This window comes from Polyodon spathula, chromosome 1, assembly GCF_017654505.1.
Source record: "Polyodon spathula isolate WHYD16114869_AA chromosome 1, ASM1765450v1, whole genome shotgun sequence".
Classification (NCBI taxonomy): Eukaryota; Metazoa; Chordata; class Actinopteri; order Acipenseriformes; family Polyodontidae; genus Polyodon; species Polyodon spathula.
In genome coordinates, this window is record NC_054534.1 from 53,146,079 (window position 1) to 53,170,462 (window position 24,384).

A 24,384-nucleotide genomic window follows, 5' to 3' on the forward strand; every position below is an offset into this window, starting at 1 on the left:
GCAGTCAAATACATGATTTCTGTGAAATTTGTGATATCGTGACTATAAGGCAAGTATGATCTGTGCTCAGTCTGTATCTAGTTATTACCTCCTCACACAGCCCTAGTAATGTCTGCCTGGTCCAAAACACTCTCTCCCTGAATCTTCTTCTCGCTGTCCTGTGCAACTCTTCTGCTGGTTCTGTGACGCCGCCTGGTTTCAATAAACGGTACTTTTAACACACACTGAGGCACCTAATAAAGTTAGTGCCCTTAAGTGAATATGGTTTTGTGGGAGGTTAGTGGGCGGAGCTTAGGGAAGGACCAGCAATGGTATCTAGGCAGGATTTTATTTTAACACACAATGAAAATAAACAGTCCAGTATTGCAGTAAACAAACAAGAAAACTACCTGGAATACCAGCAATGGTGAACTCAGGTTTCAGATAAAAAGAATAAACAAAATCATTGCGGTTACGAAAAACAACAAAGGATGCACAGGGTTTCTCCGTGCTGCTGCACTGGGTTTCCTCTCACCGCTTCTTGGCTCCCTTTCGAGGAATAACAAATAGTCCTGAGTTTTTCCCACTGTGGTAATCCACCAGGTTTTCCCAAAGCTTTAGGATTCTGTGAATTACAGCAGGTTTGTAAAAGCAAAACAACAAAGCAGTCTAAAAAACTGCTTTTGAATTAGTTTTGAACATAAATTATTTTAAAAATAAAGAAATTTGAATTTTGTACACCATTGTCAGTAGTTCATGTTTTTACACACCCAGCACTTTTAAATGTTTAAAAAAAAAAACACCATTTAATGATTTAACAACTATTCATATTAATATTGCAACAACTAAGAAAATTCAATGATATTTACTATTTTGGGTGGTGGATGATGGTATAGCATTAGTTCTCAGAGGGCAAACATTGTTATGTAACCAAAGCTAAACAGTTTACATATGATTATGTACGGGTTATATTACTAGCAGCCATTGCTAATCAGTGTGAAACTTCAGTGTCCTGCCAGACACACCACAAGAGTGTGGTTTCCATGGAAAAATAAAAATAAATCTCAATTTCGAGATGACAGTGAAAAGTATCACAAGAAGAATGCCAATTAACAATACTGTGCTAAAATTAATATGCGTTCTAAAACCAGGCAGCCAAAGCGCAACAAACTCGGGGGACATCGTCCAGCTTGCAATGCTTTCACCACAGATTTGGGTGGGGGGCTCGGGGGGGTATTGTAGGAATAAAGTAATAATGCATTCATATATTTTGATATACTGATGTTGTTTAATATTAATTATCTCATAATGTAATAATTGTGGTAGAATAAAATGTGATGTATGTTAAATTACAGTTTACCATATTTTTTGCTATATAAGTTTTTGCATATCAATTTGAACACCAAACACATGCAATCAAGATGGAAATACAGAAAATAAGAACTAATTATCATATTAATAAAATCCAAAGGGTTTACTCCAAGTTTGTTAGTTGTGTTGAAGAACAGCAAGTGCTGCCTGCCTCATAAAAAAGCAAGGGAAACCAAACATAAATCCTGACACTAGCATTACACAAATACTATGATATATATATATATATATATATATATATATATATATATATATATATATATATATATATATATATATATATATATATATATATATATATATTCGAAACTATGTATATTCCATAAGAAAGCGCTGTGTACTATCCATGTATTATGTACTAAACATTTTTGACTGCATATATATTTACTATAAACCCATTATCATCTCCAGAAATATTGGTGGCCTGATGCACTGGTAGAAGAAAGACGCATAATAAAAGGATTGCAAATATTTATGGCTTTACAGTATATAAAGTCATGTTTACTATCCAACCTTGCATCTCATTATTTTGGCTGACTTGTATATTAAACATGTACTGCAGACTCGGCTCACAGTGCAAAATTAAATGCCCTGAGGGAAGACTATTGTGCAATTATAGCCCTGTGTAGGTAACAAGAGACAATAGTCTTCCCTTGGGTCAATAATTTTCCACTTCAGCCCTCCTCTCCATATATATATATATATATATATATATATATATATATATATATATATATATATATATATATATATATATAAAATACATTTTTTTAGTTTTTGGGATCTAATATTATGATGGTCCATACGTTCAACACATTTCTTAGCAGCTACTCCACCAAGATTCGTTCTGTAAGTCTTGCAGCAAGCTAATGTTAAAGCCCTGAATTTATTATTTTTCATGTTTTCCTTCTTCTGAAACTAATTTTGCTCACTGAATTAGGTTTAAGAGATTTTATTTCAAGGTGGTCACTCAAGGCTGGTGCTGTAGTTGCAGCAATGATACGTGGGACCACTGTACCAATTCCCAGCTATGATACTTTAATGCATTTCGGGGTACAAATGTGACTTTTTTGTAGGCAGGTACCCATGATAGATGCAACCTAAGGCTAGTGTATAGTGAATTGGATCTTATTGCTCAAGGACAAAAAAGTCTAGACTTAAAGCAATCAGCTATCTCAGTGTTTTTCAACTTTTTTAGGTACCAATGCCTCAGTGGCGGCATTTGAGAATTGAATAATGCTGCCGCTATTATGAAGGCAATCATTTTAGACCCCAATCCAAAATTCACACTACTGAGTACTATGCAGCCTATGTTCTGATGATATTTACACCAGGAAAGGTGAGCTAAAGCAACAACTTTGCGAACTGTGAGAATCCTACCTTTTTTTAGCTTATTATGTGAGTTAGTGTATATATCCATTTAAAGAATAGTGTTATACCTTTTTGAAAAGCTGAGTGTCTGTAGAACCTGAAAATATTACACTGACATTAAGTAAAATCTAAATTTATCCAAAGCAAAAACAAAAGTAGGAAATACACTTCCTTTATAAAATTGCTTGAATGAATCCAAAGTGTTTATTAATAGACATGCAAAGACAATGAAAGCTTTACAATAAAATCCTTCTTAATCCACATTTAGAGTATTGTGTTAAAATGTGTGCATATAAACACACACACACACACACACACATACACACACACACACACACACACACACACAGCCTTATTTGAGGAGTCTCTAGTGATAGCTTGTGTTACCAGCCTTTCAACCCACTTTAAAAAAAGATATTGGTCGTCTTTTTCTCTTTTTCTATTTGGCTGGTTGCAGCTGTAGTATTATTTTAAATGGGATACTGAGATTTCCTTTGCAAGTCTTGCATTGAATGCTAGATTTCCAAGATATCCACAAAATGGTGCAAAATGCATTCTGGCATAAATGACAATACACACATTATTTTGTTTTATTTTCCTTTATCACACAATCATGCAAAGTGCACTTTGGAGTTGAGACCTTAATTAATATTACCCTAAGTAGCATACACTACACATTTGCAAATCTGGTTGACTGGTGCATCTTTATCCAGAATTGAGTAGCAAAAAGCTTTTCTATCCTTCCAAAGCTCATCATATTAGTATAATCCTGGCTATGCATGGTGGCCTTACCCTCTATAAACAGTGTTGATGTTTATAATTCATTGTACAATCCTTGCATGTGCCACATTGTAGATAAATACATATAAAAATGTAAAAGCCAGTAAATAGATCTTTCAATTTTTCTTATTTGTCTTTCACTCGTGTTCATTTACTTGGGTACTGACTAATTAAATTTACAGTCACAGACTTCCCTTAACAGAAGATAATTCAAGCATCTAGTGAACATTGTCCACTAACTAACATGATAAAGACCAAAATAAAAACATTCTAGTAGTTTATCAATCTTTACAAAAAAAAAAAACTAAACAAAAGCACTTTCAAATGTTTGTTCATGATTAAAGTAAATCTGGTCACATTCGGTCTTGCATATTTCTTTCAGCTCAGACAGATTGGATGCACAATGCTTGGCTACAGCTTTTTTCAGATCAGTCCAAAGCATTTCTATTGGAGTGAGACCTGGTGATTACAAAGGCCATTCCAGAATTCCAGAGTTGACATAGCCGTATGCTTTGGGTCATTGTCATGTTGGAAGATAAACTGTCTGCCAATCAGCCTGGTTGGGACCCAGTTAGGAGCACCAGTATGAAAAGGGCTCATGTCATTTTAAAAAAATAACCTGAAAGTGAGCTTTTATTAGTTGTTTATTTTATTTTATTCAGGGTTGAAACAATTAAGATTGTGAGATCCAGCAGCTTAACATAATACTATGCATCTAAAACAAAATATATATCATACTTATTTCACCGTCAGTACATGTATCAAGTGATTTTATTAAACCAGGATAATAACATCTTATAACAGCAGCTTGTATTTTTATTCTGGTTTTAATCTCAATTATCAATAACAAAAAATGTGATTGGGATATTGTTGGAAAATGGTTTTTAAGCCAAAAGGCTGATAGACTAGAAAATATTTTTGTGTTATCGAGAAATTTTATTCAGCTACTGTAGATAACTCAATGTACATGATTTAAATATTTTATTTAACATCATGCAATCAAACAAACTAAAAAAAATCTACTATAGGCCATAATAGTAGTTCAGTGTTTCATGTCACATTTTAAAATTATTGTTCAGTTTTTCATTAAGTATATGGAAAACTACAAAGCAGCATGCAATTCAGTATGTTAATGTAACATTATTCAGCAGGTTTTATTCTAATTTATTCGGCTATAGCTCTACAACTATTCATAAAAGTGTACTTGGAAAATTCCATATTGACCCCTTTATAAAGGCTATCCTGTGAAAAAGCAGGAACACAATTTGAGCAGCATACTAGTTGAATATTAATCACCTACATAAATTGTTGCTATTTGTGATGTACTATACATTACACAATACAACAGTTTTAGAGTCTGTCCATGTAAATTTAATATTCTCAGACTTTCTTGTAAAAAAATCTATAGTGGCCTACAACCATAATATGAGTAGCTAAGGAAAACAGATTAAGCTCAATTTCTACATTTTATACCAATAAAACGTATCACTACAAAAGGGCAAACAAGAAAAACATGTCAGTTGAAATAAATGCAAAACATTAACGCTGCCTGCATTTAAATTTCCTCAGTGCAAACGAGAGAATCTGCAAACAGGCAAAATTGGCAGGAAATCTCCAAGGACAAAGGATATGCAATCAAAGCATGTGTAAGTGTTGACTGGAGCGAACACAGAAAAACATACTGACTAAAACTGAGGTAGCACAGGTCACTAACACTGTTTAAACACAGAACTTTCACCCCTAGAGTTGATAGATGAAATGGTAGCCATATCAGTCCAAAGATGAAGGACAAAGAGAAGATGTGATACCTTTTGTTGGACTAAATAAACAATTAATCATAAAACTTTCAAGACCTCAAATGTCTCTTCTTCAGGTGGAAGTAGGAAAGCAAAGTTGTAATGTAGTACTCACTACTTCACTAGATAATGTTTCTCATAGCCTAAGGAACTAAATAATTTTCTTACAGACACATACTACTGCATTTGATGGTGCATAAAACTCCACTTGATTTGTGCATGAGTACAAATATCATAAACCTGATGTTTTACAGAGTAGTTATGTTGTTCCTGGCATCTCTGTAGTCTGTAAACTTTAGTGACTGTGTTTTGATATATTGAAATAGTGAAGCACTGATGTACAACACCAGATGTACCGGTGAATGGGAATTTATATCGGAAGCAAGCAGCATTGTTGTGCGCACTATACTTGCCCTCACACACATTACTATTTTTATCTGCCAAAGTAATTAATTCACTATCTAATCTACCCCTGGAGATAGAACAGTTAGCTTGGGAGTTAGGTGAACTTCCTCCACAATTTCCCTCTGGTGTGAAGGCGAACAGTAACAAATCTGGACTAAGTGCCATATTAAAGTCAAGAGAGAAAACCGAATACATTAAACAGGTTTGAAATGTATTAACTCTATACTCAGAACTTCTTGCAGTATAAATGGTCTAACCAAGTTTAAGGAATGGAAATACATATAAAATACTGTATAACCTACACAACCCCATTAACAGTAAAAGCTGATTAGTGGCTTCACAGGTGTAAAATATTTATCTGTAAATTTTTTACGGATGTACTTTTATTTTTTCAATGTATATAAACAACACACAAAAACTATTTCAGAAGGCTTTTATAAATAGCAAATCTAATGTTACTTCTCTCAACAGAGGAACTGTCTTCCCCAATGATTAAGAGCTGACACATTTTCAATCTCATTATTTTTTACTAAACCCTGCTAAGATTAAGGCCTTTACATTTTTCAATCCACTAATTAGAGCCACACACATTTTATATTAACTTGTACAGCATGATGACTGGGCAGCAAACATGATCCTATTAAAGATGCTTTAAACCAACAGCAGTTTGAAATGTACACACATTTAATCGTTTGTAACAGGGGGATTTGTTATGTGTGTGGGTCGTCACTGAACAATAACGAGGCAGACACAGAGCATTGGGTGCGCAGATTTATTGAACACATACACGCTACCACTAGGATACCAGCAATGGTAGCTTAAATGGTCAGATTAAATAAAGAAAACAAAACAAAGTTAAAAATAAAAGTTTGCGAGCACTAGCCTCATTAAAAGAGACATCCTGGTCCAGGAACCGACTACACAACGCAAACCCTTTTTATCCTGTTTGGGATCAACATCCCACAAATCCGGGTCATTGTGACAGTCCAGCCAATTACCCCACCCCCCCCCCACGCCCCAAGCCAATCCTGACTTCCCAATCAGCTCTGCACCGGGCGAGTCTAGCTACTCAGTTAGTTGCTTAGCAACATGTCTCCTGTTCCACATCCACATCCACATTTGCGCAACAACCAGTGACAGGGCTCTCCTTGACACATGGTTGCTCTGCATAATTAGAAAAGTAAGACAGAATGACTGATGGAAAGGACCATTAAGGTGTGTATATACAATATTTCTGGCATACCCATTGCTTTCTTGGAGATACACCAAACAAATCGGTTTTGTCTATGGAGGAAGACCATGTTTCATGATTTAAGAGATCTAATTCTTTTATCATACAATGTCTAAATATCATTTAGATGCCAACACTTATTACAACCCTATCTGTATAGAAAGAGGATTACCGGTCTATAAGGAACACTGTGAATAATGTTGTAACAGGGAGAGATCTGTGCTGACTCTGCTGGCGTGTTCACGGGCTGCAGGAAGAGGGCTGCAGTCGCCCAACAACCGCCTGTGAGTCATGGCAGTGACACGGGGAGGTGGGAAAGTGTGTGTGTGGACTTTCCCCCTCTCTGAATGGCCGAGAGGCGGGTCTTGGGTGATTGTCGGTCCTATAAAATAACGCTCTGTTGTTTCCTCAGGTCTGCCCACTTAGACGCACTAAGAGTGCGGACGCTTTGATTCGGGAGAATCAGCCGGGAGAAAAATAAAGAATCACAGCGAGACAGAGAGAGAGAGAGCGGGGAATCCTTGGGCAGACCCCGGCGTATTGTGAAAGAGCAGGCTAGATAGCCGATAGAGTAGGACGGTGATCCGGGTCGTGCGGGTAGCGGCGACCGGGATAACGCTGCCGAGTGCAGCACCTTTTATTTGTAGTTTTATTACTGTTTTATTTTCCCTTGTTCTTTTCGCCTTCTGTTTTCATTATTATTTCTTTGAGCACCTGCGAGTGCCCTTCCTGTTCACGTACCAGCTGTGGTATTTCCGTGGTGCTGTCTATCATCGTTGATAGGCAGCCCACGGTCAACAGTGCCCTCTGCTGGAAAAAGTAAGAACTGTCTAAAAATAAAACTGGGCACCTGTGTGGTGTTTTCAAGTACACCTGTCTGTCTCCTAGTCAGTGAATTACCCACACCCCTTCCACAAATGTATAGTCATTTTTGTTAAAAGAATTTAATGAAAAATAGTAACATCCAAAAATTCAGCTGAGTACTTGGCAAAACAGGTGATGTGTCAACTTTAAATCAAAACTTACGTGATTGTCTTTTTATTGCCTGGTTTAGTTACAAAAAAAAAAAAAAAAAAAAAATCTAATATATAAAGGCACATCAATTAAATCTCTACAGCGAGAAAGACAAATCACCTGTAAACAGTTAAGGTAACATTCCATCAAAAGTATAGTGGAATACAGGTACAGTACATGCGGCATGAAGGTAACAGGATTCATGCAGATTCCTGTGTTAATGTAGAGAGAGCACAGCATGGAGATAGCAGGAATGGTCCGTCAAGGTTTCCTGATGCTTGAGTGTCAGCAGGCATTGAGAGGAGCGCTGTGGAGTAGTGGCACAGACAGCTAAATCCTTTTACAGCACTTCTCTTTTGAGTGTCACTTCAGTAGTCATTGTTTTCTCTTCATTTATTTTTAAAACAATTGCATGCCTGTATAGTTGTACACCTATGCTCCAGTTCAAAATAAATAAAAGTAACACATCTTGATTTTTGCTTAATATTACAGAAAGAAATGTTGGAAGGCTAAGAGTTTAACATAAGAATGCACATTACAATACAATTAATCTTTGTTATTTTCACAGGTTAAAAAGGGTTATTCACTTGTTTTAAATTAATTATTTAGTAGATCTCTTTTCCATTATGCATTTGCGACTGTTTCTTAAATCGGCAATAATATGCAAGTTATTGTTATATACATAGAGGTGTAGTAGCAAAAAAGAAACACAGCTGCCCTAAAATCAATAATGGTAGTAACATTATAAACATTTAACCTTTTTTTTTAATAAATTTACAGATATATAACTAAATTAAATACCAACTGTGAAATAATACACATGCCAACTAAGGTTTACTATAACCTTAAGTTAGGGCAGGGTCGTTATTACAATAAACTATCAAAAATATGACTCAGCTCAGTAATGTTGGGTTATCATTATAACCCTGGTTCCCTGAAATAGAAATGTAACCATGGACAGCATGGACTTGGAACCCAAGCCCACTCCTAGATATGAGGCTGGGTCTTTGCCTGATTCACCATAAGCCTACCGTTGAAGGTGGCCCGTGACAAGTTCTGTGTGGGCGTCTGCCCGTGCTGGAGACTGGGCACAAATTAGCCAGTCGTCCAAATAATCGAGTCTCAATGGGACCACGATAGCTTCCATGGACTTCGAAAAGGCACAGGGAGCTAGAGAGAGGCCAAATACAAAGACCCGGAACTTGTGCGCTGTTCCTTGAAAGATGAACTGTAGGTACTTCCTGTACAACGGTTTTATGGAAATGTGGAAATAGGCGTCTTTGAGGTTCACCATGGTGAACCAGTCACCCTGCCTGATTGACTGTAACAACTGTTGCACTGTCAACAATTTGAACCTCCTTCGGCTCAGATACAGGTTGACCTGTCTGAGGTTGAAGATTGGTCTGTGGCCACCATCCACTTGGACACTAGTAAGTACCTGGAGTAGAACCCTTCTGCAGGGAGTGTATCAGACAAATAGCTTACTTTACCAGCAGACACCACTGCGGTGTCTTGCAGGTCCACGACTGATGTCAGAGTCACACCATGAAAGGGAGGGGGACCGTGCTTGAACTGCAGAGAGCAGCCAATTTGAATGGTAGTAAGCACCTAGATGTACGTGGTGCACTGATGCCAATACTCCACATGGCTCCCTGACAAGGGTCTGGTCCTGTGGCAGCAAACCCCTAGGGCCACTGCTCACCTTATGGTTTGGCCTAAGGCTTATCGCCTTGGCTGGTTCTGAATACCACCTCTGGCAGCAGGCGCAGCCGGCTGTGCAGGTCCCTGAGCCTGCTTGGGCCTATTGTGCACCAACTCCTTCGTGGATTCCTGCACGCATGTCTGAGAAAGCCAAAGCTGCCTGCATGTGGCTACCAGCGCAGCTAGGTTTCTACTTACAGCCTGTCCATTCAGTTTTGAGAGATGGAGCATGTTCTTATTATTCTTCTTGTCCATCCTCAGGGGAGAAGATGGAGAGGCAGAAGAAAATGAGGAAGACCATGAAGATGGCTTCCTATATGGGCTGTTTTCCCAGTTGCATCGTTCGCTGTCCCTTGGCACAGAGCCATGGGGTGAGGACGCAGTCACCTATCTACCAGAGGGTGATGGAGAAGAGCACTGTGCAGGAGTAAGGGGCAGAGAGCACTCTGTGGAGCTGCAGGAGAGACACTTCTCCAACGTATGCGCTCAAAACTTGCAAAAACAGTGTTCCACCAGTGCCTCCTTTGCATACTCTGGCACCAGGCAGGAAGAGTATCTGCCATGCTTGACTTCAAACGGCAGACTGGCCTTGCATGTCTCGCAGGGATAAATCCCATGCATTATGCAGATAGCAATGCAGTGTCAGAAGAACACGTGACAACATAGAGACAACATCAACTCGACTCGAGTCTTTACCCCTCTGTGACTCGACTCCAGTCCCAATTTTTGTGACTCGATTACTACACTGCTCTCACTACATGTGTGTCGCAGCATGCAACGCAGACAATCCTGCATATAGTCACTGTAAAAAAAGAAAAATATTTCTCACATACAATAATACAGTAATGCAATTACTTAAATTATAGAAACTATGTCATAATTTTGGCTGAAGCCAAAATGACAATAAAATAACTCCAGCCGGAGCTATTGCAGCCTGGGTGAAAAGCATAAAGTCAGACGACTTATGTTGCTTGATCCCTCAAGCCGCCGGCTTCACGTGGGGCACAAGTCCGCAGCGGGATGTATCAAACAACAGACTGTAGTGCACAAATACATGTAATTAGTAAAATACTGTGATTATTTGTAATATCACATTTAAATTGTGTAAAACAGCATTTCTCAAACTGGGGGTCACAAGGCTATTGTAGGGGGGTCGTGTGATCACAAAAAATATTGACATACCTTAAGATTAGGGCTTCTGATTTTCGATTTTAACGGATAAAACACTTGCTACAAAAACATAAACACTGGAAACGGTTACTCAATTCATGCAGACTTCACCCTTTTCCCATTTAAATAAATAAATAAATAAATAAATAAATAAATAAATAAAACAACTACAATACAAAAAAAATAAAACAAAAAAACCTTTCCCAGTGCAGCTGGGCAATGTTCCTCCTTCCTGACTTGAACCTACCATTGATTTGTTCTAATTCTACATTTCTATTGGAGATTTAAAACAAGATTACAATTACAGTAGAAGGCTTATTAACAGGATTTAAAGCTATAGTCGTTAGATAGTGAGAATTTAAAACATAATTGAAATTGTAAAATGCATAAAAATCAGAAGAATGTACCTGTGACCATAAGGATTTTTTTGTGGAAGACAGCAAAGGAAAAAAGGTACAACTAAATGTGCAAGTACTGCCTGTTGAGTTACTACTACTGTGACAGAAAAAATCATCCAAGCATTTTGGAAAGTAACCGAAAACAATAATTTCATACAGTAAACAAAGTGAAAGCCACAGCGGAAAAAAAGCTACAGCGCATATATAAACGTAATCCTTAATAGTAAATAGTGCAATATAAAGCCAGACCTCCTGCCATGTTTACTAAAGTGTTCAGATGTTTGTTTGTTTGTTTGTGTATATAGTTGTGTATAAAGTGCTAGCTGGTGAAAAAATACTTTTTTAAATGTTCAGGTTTTTTGTGTTTCACACAGTTTCTCAATTTGCCAGAATCCTTGGACAACGTTATCATTACTGCTACAATATACAAACTCAGTTTGTTTGCAAGTACTGTACTTCCAGCTACCAGAACTGCCTGTTGGCTGTGATAGGTTAGATTCAAATTTTTCATACAGTAAAACATGTTTCTTAAATGTCTACATACCCCTGAAGAAGAGACTTTGAAAGTGAAACTTAAAGAAGCAGGTATTATTTACAAATCAGAGAAGTAGACAGCACTAATACTATATGCAAGTTTTCGGTGCTACGTTCCATTTCTGATGGCAAAATTAATCTTAATTCACACAGAAGCAGAAACACATGTGACACAGATGACAGGTTTGCTCTTGATTTAAACACATATCTTTGTGTTTCATGTTGTCTGTTATATATGGATATAGTGGTCCACGGGATATAAATGGGTCTGTGTAGCATGAGTGATTTAAAATATATAGTTGGGATTGCATAATCACTTCATGTGCAGATAAAAGATGTAATAGTATGTGAGCAGCCCAAAATATCTCACTTGCTGGGATTCAAGTGAATTATTAATTAGTAATTGAATCCCAGCACAACTGTATATATAGATCCACGATTCACTCACTGGTTGTTAGTGAGTGGAGAACGGGAGAGAGGAGAAATTAAAATAACAAATAATTGCTATCCGTGCTGGCTTTCGACCAGCACGATACTTGTGTGTTTAGTGTTTGTCCCTGTTTGTTAGTGTCTGTCTGTTTTTGGCCAAAGTGCTGTGTTGTTTTGTGTACAGTGTTTTTCGTTTGTTTAACCTTTTTATTTTATTAATTTATTAAGTATCGCAAGCAGCGCTTTCATTCACTCGCAGTGATGTGTGTTTCTTCCGGGTCTGATGTCACCGCTCAGGCCAGCTTGCCACAGTCTAATATTATGCCATTGTTTCATTTTGTAATCTGGTTATTTTACAGTTCAGATGTCTGGGAAAAATAAAAGTGCATTTTATATTGGCAAAATTATAATTTTTTTTTTTTTTTTTAATGCATTCTTGAAAACCATTGCTACCACCCAACCCCCTCACCCGTGGGGTTGGTTGTCACATCCTGAAACATTTCGCGGGAATAAAAGAAAAAGTAACAAGTACTTATCTGAATAGGCTTTCCTGTCAGGTCTTGAAAGGGAAAATGACACTGAGATCTGTGTGTGCAGTCCTTTATACCCTCGGGGACGGGCATGGCTGTCTCACAGAGACTCGGCTGAGCAGCTTTATTATGTCTTATTAAGGTTTATTATATCTTATTCAAGAACATTTCATACTTGAAAGGGAACTGGGTAGTTTCAAAAGTATTCAGTTACCTAAACAAATGTTAATAGAAAATAATTCAGACAAAGCACATCACACCATAAACCCTTTAAACACCTAATACTTAGGACAAAAACTCCCATTGTTTTAGTCTAAATAAAAGCATCAATGTAGTTAAAATGTGCAAGCTTAATAATAATACAGGCTAACTGTAATTTGAATTCCCCTACTAATTGTAAAAGGCTGGTATGGTAGCTGCTGTTTCAGAAAGCATGCAAAAGATCCCAACACCACAAAAAAATACCAGTGTAATTGATCATTTCACTGACTTTAAAACAATGTCTTCAATCTCCTCACATCTTGTTTGTTTGTGCCAATTTCCAAAATACCCAGCTGTGGTCTGTTCTTCCACATTTTCATTTTTATTTCTAATTATTGCTAAGAGCAAAACGTTTTTAACCAAACTAAAACACAGGGCCCTATTTAGCAATGTTTGCAAACCCCTAAGGCAATCGCAAAACACTTTTGCAGACAGTTAGTGCACCAAACTCAGACACAACTGATAATCTCTAAAAACAGATGGAAAACAATCTTTTGAGATTGGTAATGCTTGAGATTTGGACCAGCTAACCACATAACCAGATATGTAGCCAAAATCTTCAATGGCTTTCATAAGGCTAGCAATGGAATTTGTTGAGTTGTTTAATGTAACCAATAAATCATCTGCAAAACCTTTGACGTATTTTCTTTAATTGTTAAACCAGTTATAGACTCGTCATTTCATATACACAGTGTACAAAACATATCGAACACCTGCTCTTTCCATGAAATAGACTGACAAGGTGAATCTAGGTGAAAGCTATGATCCCTTATTGATGTAACTTGTTAAATCCACTTCAGTCAGTGTATATTTTTAAGCCTTGACACAATTGAGACATGGACTGTTTAGGTGTGCCATTCAGAGGGTAAATGGGCAAAACAAAAGATTTAAGTGCCTTTGAACGGGGTATGGTAGTAGGTGCCAGGTGCGCCGGTTTGAGTGTGTCAAGAACTGCAACGCTGCTGTGGTTTTTCACGCTCAACAGTTTCCCGTGTGTATAAAGGATGGTCCACCACCCAAAGGGCATCCAGCCAACGGCAGGCCAGTGGTCAAAAACGGGTCACTGACGAAAGAGGCCAAAGGAGGCTGACACGAATTGTGCAGAACAACAGACGGGCTACAGTTAGTCAACTGACAGTCCAGAATGCACAATGAAAGATTAGCACAATGATTATGCCTACATGCATATAAAATACTATTTACTAACATGCTAAATCACTGTCAGCAGTTAGCTGAAGATGACTGTAGACATTAAGAGGTATGAAACATGTTCAAAACACAACATGCTGTGGCTTGTTTTAGGTGATCAAAACACATTTCAGCCATGATTTATTCTTTTCTTACTGTTTACACCTGAATCCCATTTTGTTTCACTTGTGATTAATGACCAATTTTATCCCAGTGGACAGTGTACAGGATACAGGCGTTTGTCAGTGAAATATAATGCAGACCTGTTTTATCTGTCCACCTGTGTATAGTGAGCACTCCCCTGTAAACTGCACTGAAAATCATTATATATATATATATTATATATATATAGGATATATATATTATATATATATATATATATATATATATATATATATATATATATATATATGTTTTGAATGTCTTGTAATGTATTAATCTTACTGTTTTCATGTCCTTACTATGCATTACAGTACACAACACCGCATTAATATGAAATACAAAAGAAAATACAAATCCCTCACCCCAAGTCAAGCCTTCAAGGGAATGTTGGGAATATTATAGAAATTATACTAGAAATTAATTTTCCTCCCCAACAGACAATAAGGACTAACTCTAGCCTCCGAATGTAACGAATAAGTGACTGTGGCAAAGTGCCCGCCCCTGTGTTTATTATATGTTGTGTTAATGTTGGTGTATAGTCATTGGTACACAGGATATAAAATGGTCTGTGTAACACGAGTGTTTAAAATGTATATTTGTATTTAGGCATGAAGATTGCACAGCACTTCACGTGCAAGTAAAAAGTAATAATATGTGAGCACGGGGAATTGCACTTTATTAATTCATGTGCAGTTGTACCGTGACTCCAATTGAATGATTAATTAGCAATCGAGTCTCGGTACAGCTGCATAAAAGCTGCATGTTTTCACTCACTCGGAGTTGTGTGTTCAATGAGTGGAGAATGGGATTGGAGATGGAGGTAATAAGAATAGGTAATAGTTAATAGAAGCTCACTGTGTTTGTCTTTGAAGTTCGTTTTTGTTTGTCTTTTTGTTTTGGCCACGAGTGCAGTGTTCTGTTTTTGACATGTTTTATTTTATAATAATAAACAGCGCAGCAGCGCATCAGTTTATCATTTCATTTCACACTACTGTTTTTCTTCTGGTCTGACATCCCCACAACAGCCGTCTTTGTCACAGTGACCCATTGGAATCCTGAAAGTTTTTTTCAAGACACATTTGTTAGTGTGCACATGCATGCAAGTGTCTGTACATGTGTGTCTGACATGTACCATTTTCTTTTTGCCCTCAAATAGAATACAAAGTCTAGTGGTGGGGTTTTATATTTTGACATACAAAAATTCCTTCACATCATAGACTTTGTATTTATGTTTACTGTACTTTTTAACAAGTCTTGCATGATTGGACATAGTCTCAGGTTAAAACAAATTAAAGAACTGTACTTTAATAGTTGAACAGGATTGGCTTTATCATGATGCAGCATATACTCAATTTCAATGTCAGTCTGTATCCCAACAATCTCATAAAAGTGTCAATACAAAAATTCAATAAAGTTTTGTGTAAGTTTAAAAATGATGATTTGCATTAATCAGTCCACCACTGTCAACTGACAAGCTTCAGGTCACACTGATGGATTTATTTTTCTGCTTTCCTTGAACATCTAATTTAAATGTTTCCTACAGAGTACTGATTTCAACTATCTGTTCCATTTTATTATTAGGTAGTCAGTCTTTTTGGTTGATCAATTTCATTTTAACTAGATGGCACTGTCGACATGTAAACTAAAAAATTCTCAGCTTAATCTCCTTGTACTCCATAAAAATAATCTAACAGGCAACTGTTCCCTTCCTGACTTCCAATCCCCCCAACCCCCACACACACTTTTCTGTCTCTCCTGACTACTGTTCCATGGTCTTTGACACCTACGGTATATCATGACAACAAAATCCTACAACACCTAATATCGAAGTATCATGATTTTTAGATACCATGTTTGTTTATTTATTTATCTATTTATTTATTTATTTAGATTTTAAAACAAAACTCTGTAATTGTGTGCTTTAAAAACAATATGAACTAAGCTTACTCATTTCACTGCACTGCACATTCTGGGAAATAGAAGCTTTGTGTGCTGCTACTTTGGATTTCAGCCAGATGACAATGACAATCTGGTGCGGACAGTCAAGATATCGAAAGTGTTTTAAAGAAGTGAAAAACAAAAGAGGAAATGCCAACAATTTATTGAACAATCATTCAGATCGCCAGCCCAATCAAATCGCCACCCCGTCTAGCTGAGGTGTAGCTAAAAATGGATGCCTGCGTATGCCTACGCCGTGTGTTACTGTTTTGTAGCGTGGATGGGAAGCCCCATCCACATTAAAAACCTTGTGTTAATATGTGGCTGTCAGCTAGTGCGTTGTTAAACTAGCCGGAAGTCACACAAATTAATGAACTCGTGGAGATTGTGGCCGAGGGGTAATAGAATAATTGCAAACTAGTTAAACCCCTCGGCCACAGTATTTAAGCCTGCAGCTCTCCCTGCTTTGGCTGGGTGTTCGGAGGAGGAACTGGAGAGCGAAAGGCTTAAAATAAATAAGGAACAGTGAAGGCAGTTGCCCAGCCTGACCTTAGGTTATTTGTCTTTTGTGTTCGAGATTTGTTTTATTTCAAAACTTTTATTTTTCTCTGCGAGCAAGTGTGTATTTTTGTTTAAATATTTTATTTATTTTTGTTTTCTTTAAATAAAACGGCGCACGCGCCACTGCATCGTACCCATTTGTTGTTGTTCCTCCTTCTGACAACTTCACACATTCTGAGTGGATGGAAAACTAGAATGTCAAAAAGTAGTTTCAATTACATTTGCAATGTACTATGCTCTGTGCTGCAGTGCAGAGATACCCGGTTTTGCTATGCTATACCAGCGAAGAAGAAAGTGGCAATCACAATTTGGAAGCTCGCTACGAACGTTGAACGCCGGACAACTGGACACAATGCTAGTGTTTTTATAGTACATTGTAATTCTACATGTTATTTTCAAGTCTTTAAATAAATAAATGTGTCACTACCAGAATGAGTACTGGGGATTAATACTTCAAAAAATATTTATTGTATATACATATATTAACATATTACAAATTTTAAGTAAACAGCCACATTTAAGAACAAGGAACACATAGGAAAGTGCAACACGAGAACGTGAACATGGGATAAGAGGAAGTTAAATCACCTTAGAATGAATGGTCAGAAGGTATAGCAAGTCGTTTCAATACTTAATCCTGAATTTGTGATATCAGAAATGAAATAGTTGCTATCAAATAGAATGTGATAAACAACTGTAATTACTGATATCACAAATTCAATCCTTGATATCAACAATTATAATTCTGATATCAACAATTATATTTTTTTATAGCAAAAATGTGAGAAAAATGATACCAAACATGGAATTTCTGATATCAGAAAAATTGATATAAAGAAATACATGTTTGATATCAGAAATTCAAGAATAAATGTTAAAACATCTTGCCATAGGAAAGTTCCATAAAGGTGCAGCTATTGGGTATAGTGAGAAATCTGAAATGGATTATGAGAGTGTGGATTGTTTGGGTTTGCTGCAAGGGCTGTAGCAAATTGTGCCAACACACTGACAAGGAGCCTCTGGATCTCAATCACGTACTTCTGGTGTTCCAGTTCTTGTCTTCTGCACGCCATATCATGCCTTCGATTCTCCTGTTCAAATGTAAACTTCTCTCTCTGTAATTGGAGGTAGTTGGCATCAAAATCTGCAAATCCATATACGACAGCACTGACAGTATAGACGGTATTTTTTTTTTCCTGCCTGAAGAGAAAAACAAAGCAAAAACAAATATTAGATACCTGCAAACATAAACAATTAAACAAAACACATGATCTTTGTTGTACCATAGCATTAAAACATGCTGCACAAAAATAGTTCAACTTATTTTCAGGGGCTGCTTTGTGGCAACAATAAGATTGAAAAACTGAATCATATATCATATATACTGTAAAACCTCCGTCGTTTATTTACAATATTTTCCAGCAGACCCAATGCGTACTGGAGACTGGCGATTATTTGAGACTGGCGTTTACATTAGAATGGTCATTGAGAAGCCACTAACACACAACCTTGTAGCAGTGGGCAGAGACCTGTGTGTCAGTGGGAACTAAGTAACAGTTTTGTTTTATAACACAATTACATTGTATTGTACACCCTCAAGTACAAAGCGAAAGTATTATTACAGTCTTTTTATGTGCACTTGTTAGCAAGGATAAGTCCATGCAAAACATTGGAAAATGAACAAGCAGAGGTATGAATTTGTATTTAAAAACTGAATTTGAGCTACCATTGTTAATAATAATAATAATAATAATAATAATAATTTCTAATTATTTTTAAAAAATGAACTATAAAAGCAATAAGTATCATTATCAAAAACAATGTCTTGTTTCATCTCAAACTTGTACATTGTTAATAAAATAAACACGTTTGTATCTGGCCTACTTTCAGTGAAGCACGATTAAAATTATCAAAACTTTTAATAACGTAATAACTGCATTAAACATGTATGCATTACATGTAGGCCTACCTTAAATTACGTTTTCTGTTACTATTATTTATTAATCCTTGGATTCATTTTCATCGCTGTCACTTCTTAGCAGTTCATTACGCTCAAGCCCCTTATCTTCCTCAGCTTCAGTGGCTATGACAGAGACCCAGCGTACAACATTTGCCAGCAGACCCTGCGATTATTTGAAGTTTTTCGGTAATACTACTTTGTTCAATAGTACATTGCTATAACTGCACAATTACCTCTGCGAGGTGCTGCAGGTCCTTGGGAAGCCATGCAGGTCAAAGATACTGGTGATCTGTCATTGGAATCACTGTCTATTGGTTCTGAATGGATATACACATATTTCACATATGTTAGAAATGCACACAAACTGCATGCAACAATGTACATTTAATACAAGCATAATTGTTCTTTTAACTGAAAAAAAGAATACCTGCAGATTCTGGAGAAAAAGGTCCTTGTGTTTTACATTCCTCTACTGGAGTGGTTTGCAGGTGTATTGTTGATCAGTGTTGCTAATGGAATAAAATAATATTTTAAAAATAGATTAAAAAAAAAAAAAAATTAAAAAAATCTTATTTTATGTTAGCATTTTTTTATTTAGTTTTAAAACAACAAATAGGTACACAGTTCAGATTAAAAAATAAAAACAATAGTGTACTTCTTTTGGGTATAAAGTTGTCAAACAACAACAAAGCTTCATTGAAACAGGTAAATCTACATACCTTCCGAACAAGGGTTTGATTCCTCCTCTGCCAGACGGGTACAAACATCACCTTTGAAGCTGTGTCCTGGACGGCATCCCAATATGTTGCTATTACCTCAAAGTATTTGCATGTTTTTCTGCTGTTGCCACTTTTGTTGCTGGCGTTTTTCACGGGCCAGCACAAAGCCGGAACAGCACAGTCATAAATAACCTGTTATCACCCACCACGAGCACTACTGCACGCACCCAGAACTGGTGACTGTGTTTGGTATTACTGTGGGACAGATAAAGTGTTTATTGTTTGGGCTGCAAACCCGTTATTATTTTTAGCTCCGCGCAGTACACATTGGTGTGCATTGCCAGGGCTTATTCTTTTGGTCACCAGACCCTGATTAAAAATAAAGCCCTTTTCCAAACCAGATTAGTTGTCTGTCTGTGATTATTCCTGCACTGCATCACCTCTGCACCTGTACTCACTCAGCAGCCACTTTGCCACAGTTGCAAATTACATATAAATAAATAAATAAGAACTTATTTATTTTAAAATTATCGAGTAGTTAGTGCCTCCTCTGATGATTTATAACTTGTACCCTTTCAGCAGTTAATACAAACAAACAAACACCACCAATTTGATTAGAGCAAATGTTTCTTCATCCCTGCTGCAATCTGTGTCATGTTGCGTCTCAAGCAACAAAAATATGGCTAAACAGAATAAACAGCAACATTCCTTGTGGAAGTGAATCCTTCACGCAGGCATGGCTGTTTGTTATTTCATCTGCTGTCATGCATTTTCTCTCACTCAATCTGGGTCAAAGCATGTCAACCCACATCCTGAGGTGGGTCACTGGGACCCGGGTTAACCCGAGTATGACCTAGGTATGTGGTTTCCCACTACGTGGGATTGTGACCCGGGTAGAAGTGCCAGTGTGAAATGTTATTGTTGCCTTCAACTGCCAAGTTTAACCACTTTGATGTCAACGTTTTTTTTTTTTACTGGCATATTACAAGAGGCATAGTGTTCCAATTTTCTTTATAACCACCTAGTACTGCTCTCAACGGTGAAGGTCATTTTCACTTAATAAGTACTTAGTGTAAGGAAGCTTCCTTTTTATCCTGTGGAGTCACACTCTTTATCCTTCAGTGAACTTGCTGTCCATTCTCACTTATAATTATCTCAGACATACAGAGGTGAGAAAATGAAATCCAGTGACCTGTGACCAGACCACAATGTCTTAAGAACAAAGGTGTCCTTTTCAAACAGGAAAAGGTAAAATAGCTTTTGAAACTTGATATTACTATAGTGTTAAAGAACCCTAGGTGCTTACGTTGCCTCCTACAATGTTTTGGAAGCTTCTACTGTAGCATCTGCAACAACACTTGCTAATTGCATAGAGATGCTCTTCCTTAAACACAGAGAGAAACCGTTCAATAATGAATCTAAACCTAAACATAACATGCTATAAAGTAAAACCACCCAACTAAACCTAAACATAACATGCTATAAAGTAAAACATATATATATATATATATATATATATATATATATATATATATATATATATATATATATATTTTTGTTATTAATAAAAACTGACTCAAAATGTGTCTTTGCGCGTAATATCCCCACGCATTGAACATAATTCTCCTGCATATTACACTGTCCGATGTTGAGTTAGCTAATATTAAATGTACAAGCATACTGTACATAGACATGCATCTGCTTGCTCCATACTTGTGGGATGGGTGTACCGTTTCTTCACATCAAACATGCTACTCTATCGCTGTATTAAAACGTGACATGCATTGATAGTCATATTTTAAAAAGGCCTGAAATGTGAAACGCTTGCACATTCCCTGCAAATTGTAGGAAGCAATACACCGACAACAGTACAACAGAGACTACCTGTGATCCACTATATCAACTAACACGCAAGAAAAATAGATAGAATGTTACCTTTAGCAGACGAACAGACTTGGATTTGTGTGTTTATTAGACACTGCAAAGCTGTCAAACTGCAAAGCTGTACCCAGACAATACTGTAATCCATACGCCGGTTTTTTTTTTTTTTTTCTTAATGCAATGGTTGGATTTAAAGGTCTGCTGATGTATTTTCCACTGAATGTTAGTGTTACCTCAATGACGCGGAGTCTCTTCCTCCTCCTCTTCCGTATCTGTAAAGCCAGAGACATGTGACGCTGCATCGAAACACACCTTCATGCAACCAGCTCTTGACACACGAAAATAACACGTGCACTGCACTGCTTGCCTATTGTGAAGAAATGTCGGTAGCAAACCATGAAACAGACTTCGTTATTTAATTTTAACGTAATTGCCTACAGTACTGTATTGTTATATATTAATCACATATGCAAATACTGTAATTTAAATAAAGCCACTAGATGGAATCTTACAATTAAACCACGACAGGTTGCAATTCTCTTACGAAAATGCCCTTTAGAATCCGGTATAGTGTATAGGAATGAAAATGTTTTTAATTACTCCTACAGGGTTACTTTAAAAAGTATCCTCCTATAGTACTCAAAAGGGTCTTCCTGTAGTATAATAACAGGACTCTGTTTAGGACTGAAAAGGTAAGACTCCGATAATATTAATATTAATTTATGTCTCTATACTATAGTACTCAGTTCTATAGGACTGTATCAAACTGAAAATTTGAACCATTTATAAACCTATTTCTTTACTTATAACAAATACTGAAAGCAGCCCCTAGCACAGGAAAAAGTTAGATCAAGTACAGCAATGTATAATAACATTACATGTAAGTAGAACCGTTTTTGTTTTAATGTATTCTCTTTTGAAATAGTTCTGATGCAACTGATTTGTTTTTAATGTATTTGTTTAGCTTTTTAAAAGAAATAACAGTACATAAAAACATTATTAGCTAGAGTTGCCTGCATATAACATAAAAGTATACATTATGCCTTAAACATTAAAAAGACAAAGAAACAGTCAAAATTAATCTGAAAATAATTTATTGTCCCACGAAACTTAAAATCAATACAGTAAATTAATTACAAATTACAAAACAGTACAATATTGTCTTAATATTATGCTAGATTTCGCATTAGTTTGTCTTACATTTATTAAATATGTAATACAAACATTTTTTAAATATTTAAATACAAAATAGACAGACTTGCAAAACAATCAAAAAACAACTTGAGTTACAAGGGCATGGTTAATATAAAGTTCAATTTAGTTTAAGGTTTAATGATCTGAATGGCGGTCTATCTAAACAACACCACTGTATAAAGTACAGTAACCCGATGCGTATCCGCCCATCACATTTCCATGCTAACCTCTTATCCACCTCGGCCAAGCTCTTCAGCAATGGTTGTTTTATAAACCTAAGCATTTTGCTACTGTACTAATGTAAGTGTATACAGCACTGTGGCAGGGCAGGAGTCCTGTGCTGGTAATACATTTTTGTGTAAATGTATTTTGTAAATAGTGTTCATTTATTGTAATTAATTATGAAGTACCTGTCTGTTGTATGTGATTACCAGGTGTGTAATGTAATCAGTAGGTAGATGTGTTCCAGCGGGGCGTCAGGTATAAAAAGGCATATTTTCATTTGTTAGACAATGTACTTAAATCCATCATTGTGTAGATATTAAAATAGAGTCTGATATCAGTATTGTTATGTAATTAATTAAACTGTTGAGAACCACACACCAGAGTTCATAGTGTCAGTCTTCTTTAATGGTTTCATGGCAAGTTACACCCTGCAATTAGGCATATGATAGATTGTATAATTCCAGTGGTTCTCCCAGTGAACCTTGTGACTTGTCATAGAAAATTCAAAATCAGTTTCTGTATACATAAATGTCTTATGGATCTAAAATGCCATACTATTCCATTTTTTAATGTACACCCTAGAGGCCAGTTCTATGGAATATCCTATAGAACACCCTAGGGGATAGTCCTATGGTGGATTGTAGAGGACAGTCCTACATAGTAACGATGGGACATTGTAGAGGGAAGTCCTACATATTAAAGGTCCTATATGACACCCTAACGGACGGGACACACATATGCGGCGCAATGCCGTCTGCTCTCAGGCAGCATTTTACCACCAATATCGGTAAAATGCCATAGATATATCATATAATATATATCTATAATATATATTATTATAGATAGATATATATACTATATGTTATCTATATATATATGAGCAGGGAGAGGGTTAATTCCTCCCTGCTGAGAAAAAAAAATGTGGAAATGCACATTTAGTTAATTGTTTTATTATTAATTATCCCCTGCACCTGGTATCTATTGTATTGTAAAAATATTAGAGCCATGTGCAGGGTATTTAATGAAAGCAGCCAGTCTGTTCAGGGCTGCTGGTGTGCTCAAGCGTAGAAAAGAAAGGTAGTGTAAAAACCTTTGGAAGTGTGAAACTGTGTGTTTTTGTTTGTTTGTGTCAGGTAAATGGCTTAGCCATCCTGCAAGACAGTTTAGGTTCCTGTTTGTGTTTTTAGTTAGTGCTCGAAAAAGAGCTAGGGGTTTGTTTTGTTTATTTAAATTTTGTGTTTGTTCATTAAAAATAGCGTGTTAGCGCTGTAAAACTCCAAGTTCCTGTGTCTGGGTCTGGATATTAAGGGACAATGATCGACTGTGAGTGCCGGCCGGGTTACATTGTGTTGTGTGTATATATATATATATATATATATATATATATATATATATATATATATATATATTCAGACGGCATATATATCTCAGGACGCATTTTTTATTATTTCAGTGATAGTTGGCTACTTGCTGCCAGCAACATATTGTATGTTTCTTTGCTAAACTGATCGCTCATTTCATACACCTGCATATACAGTAAACGACAGAAAAACAACTTTGATAAACAAGCCAGTGTTTTTATTTAG

At 36.5% G+C, this 24,384-nt stretch overlaps 1 protein-coding gene across 1 annotated transcript in view; it reads right to left on the reverse strand.

Moving 5' to 3' along the window:
- LOC121321320 (serine-rich coiled-coil domain-containing protein 1-like) overlaps positions 1-21,620 on the reverse strand; it is a 244,462-nt gene extending 222,842 nt beyond the window's left edge. The window contains exon 1 of the mRNA XM_041260247.1: positions 21,434-21,620. The gene's annotated coding sequence lies outside the window, so the exon portion shown is untranslated. The remainder of the gene's footprint in view (positions 1-21,433) is intronic.
- Positions 21,621-24,384: the final 2,764 nt, after the last annotated feature.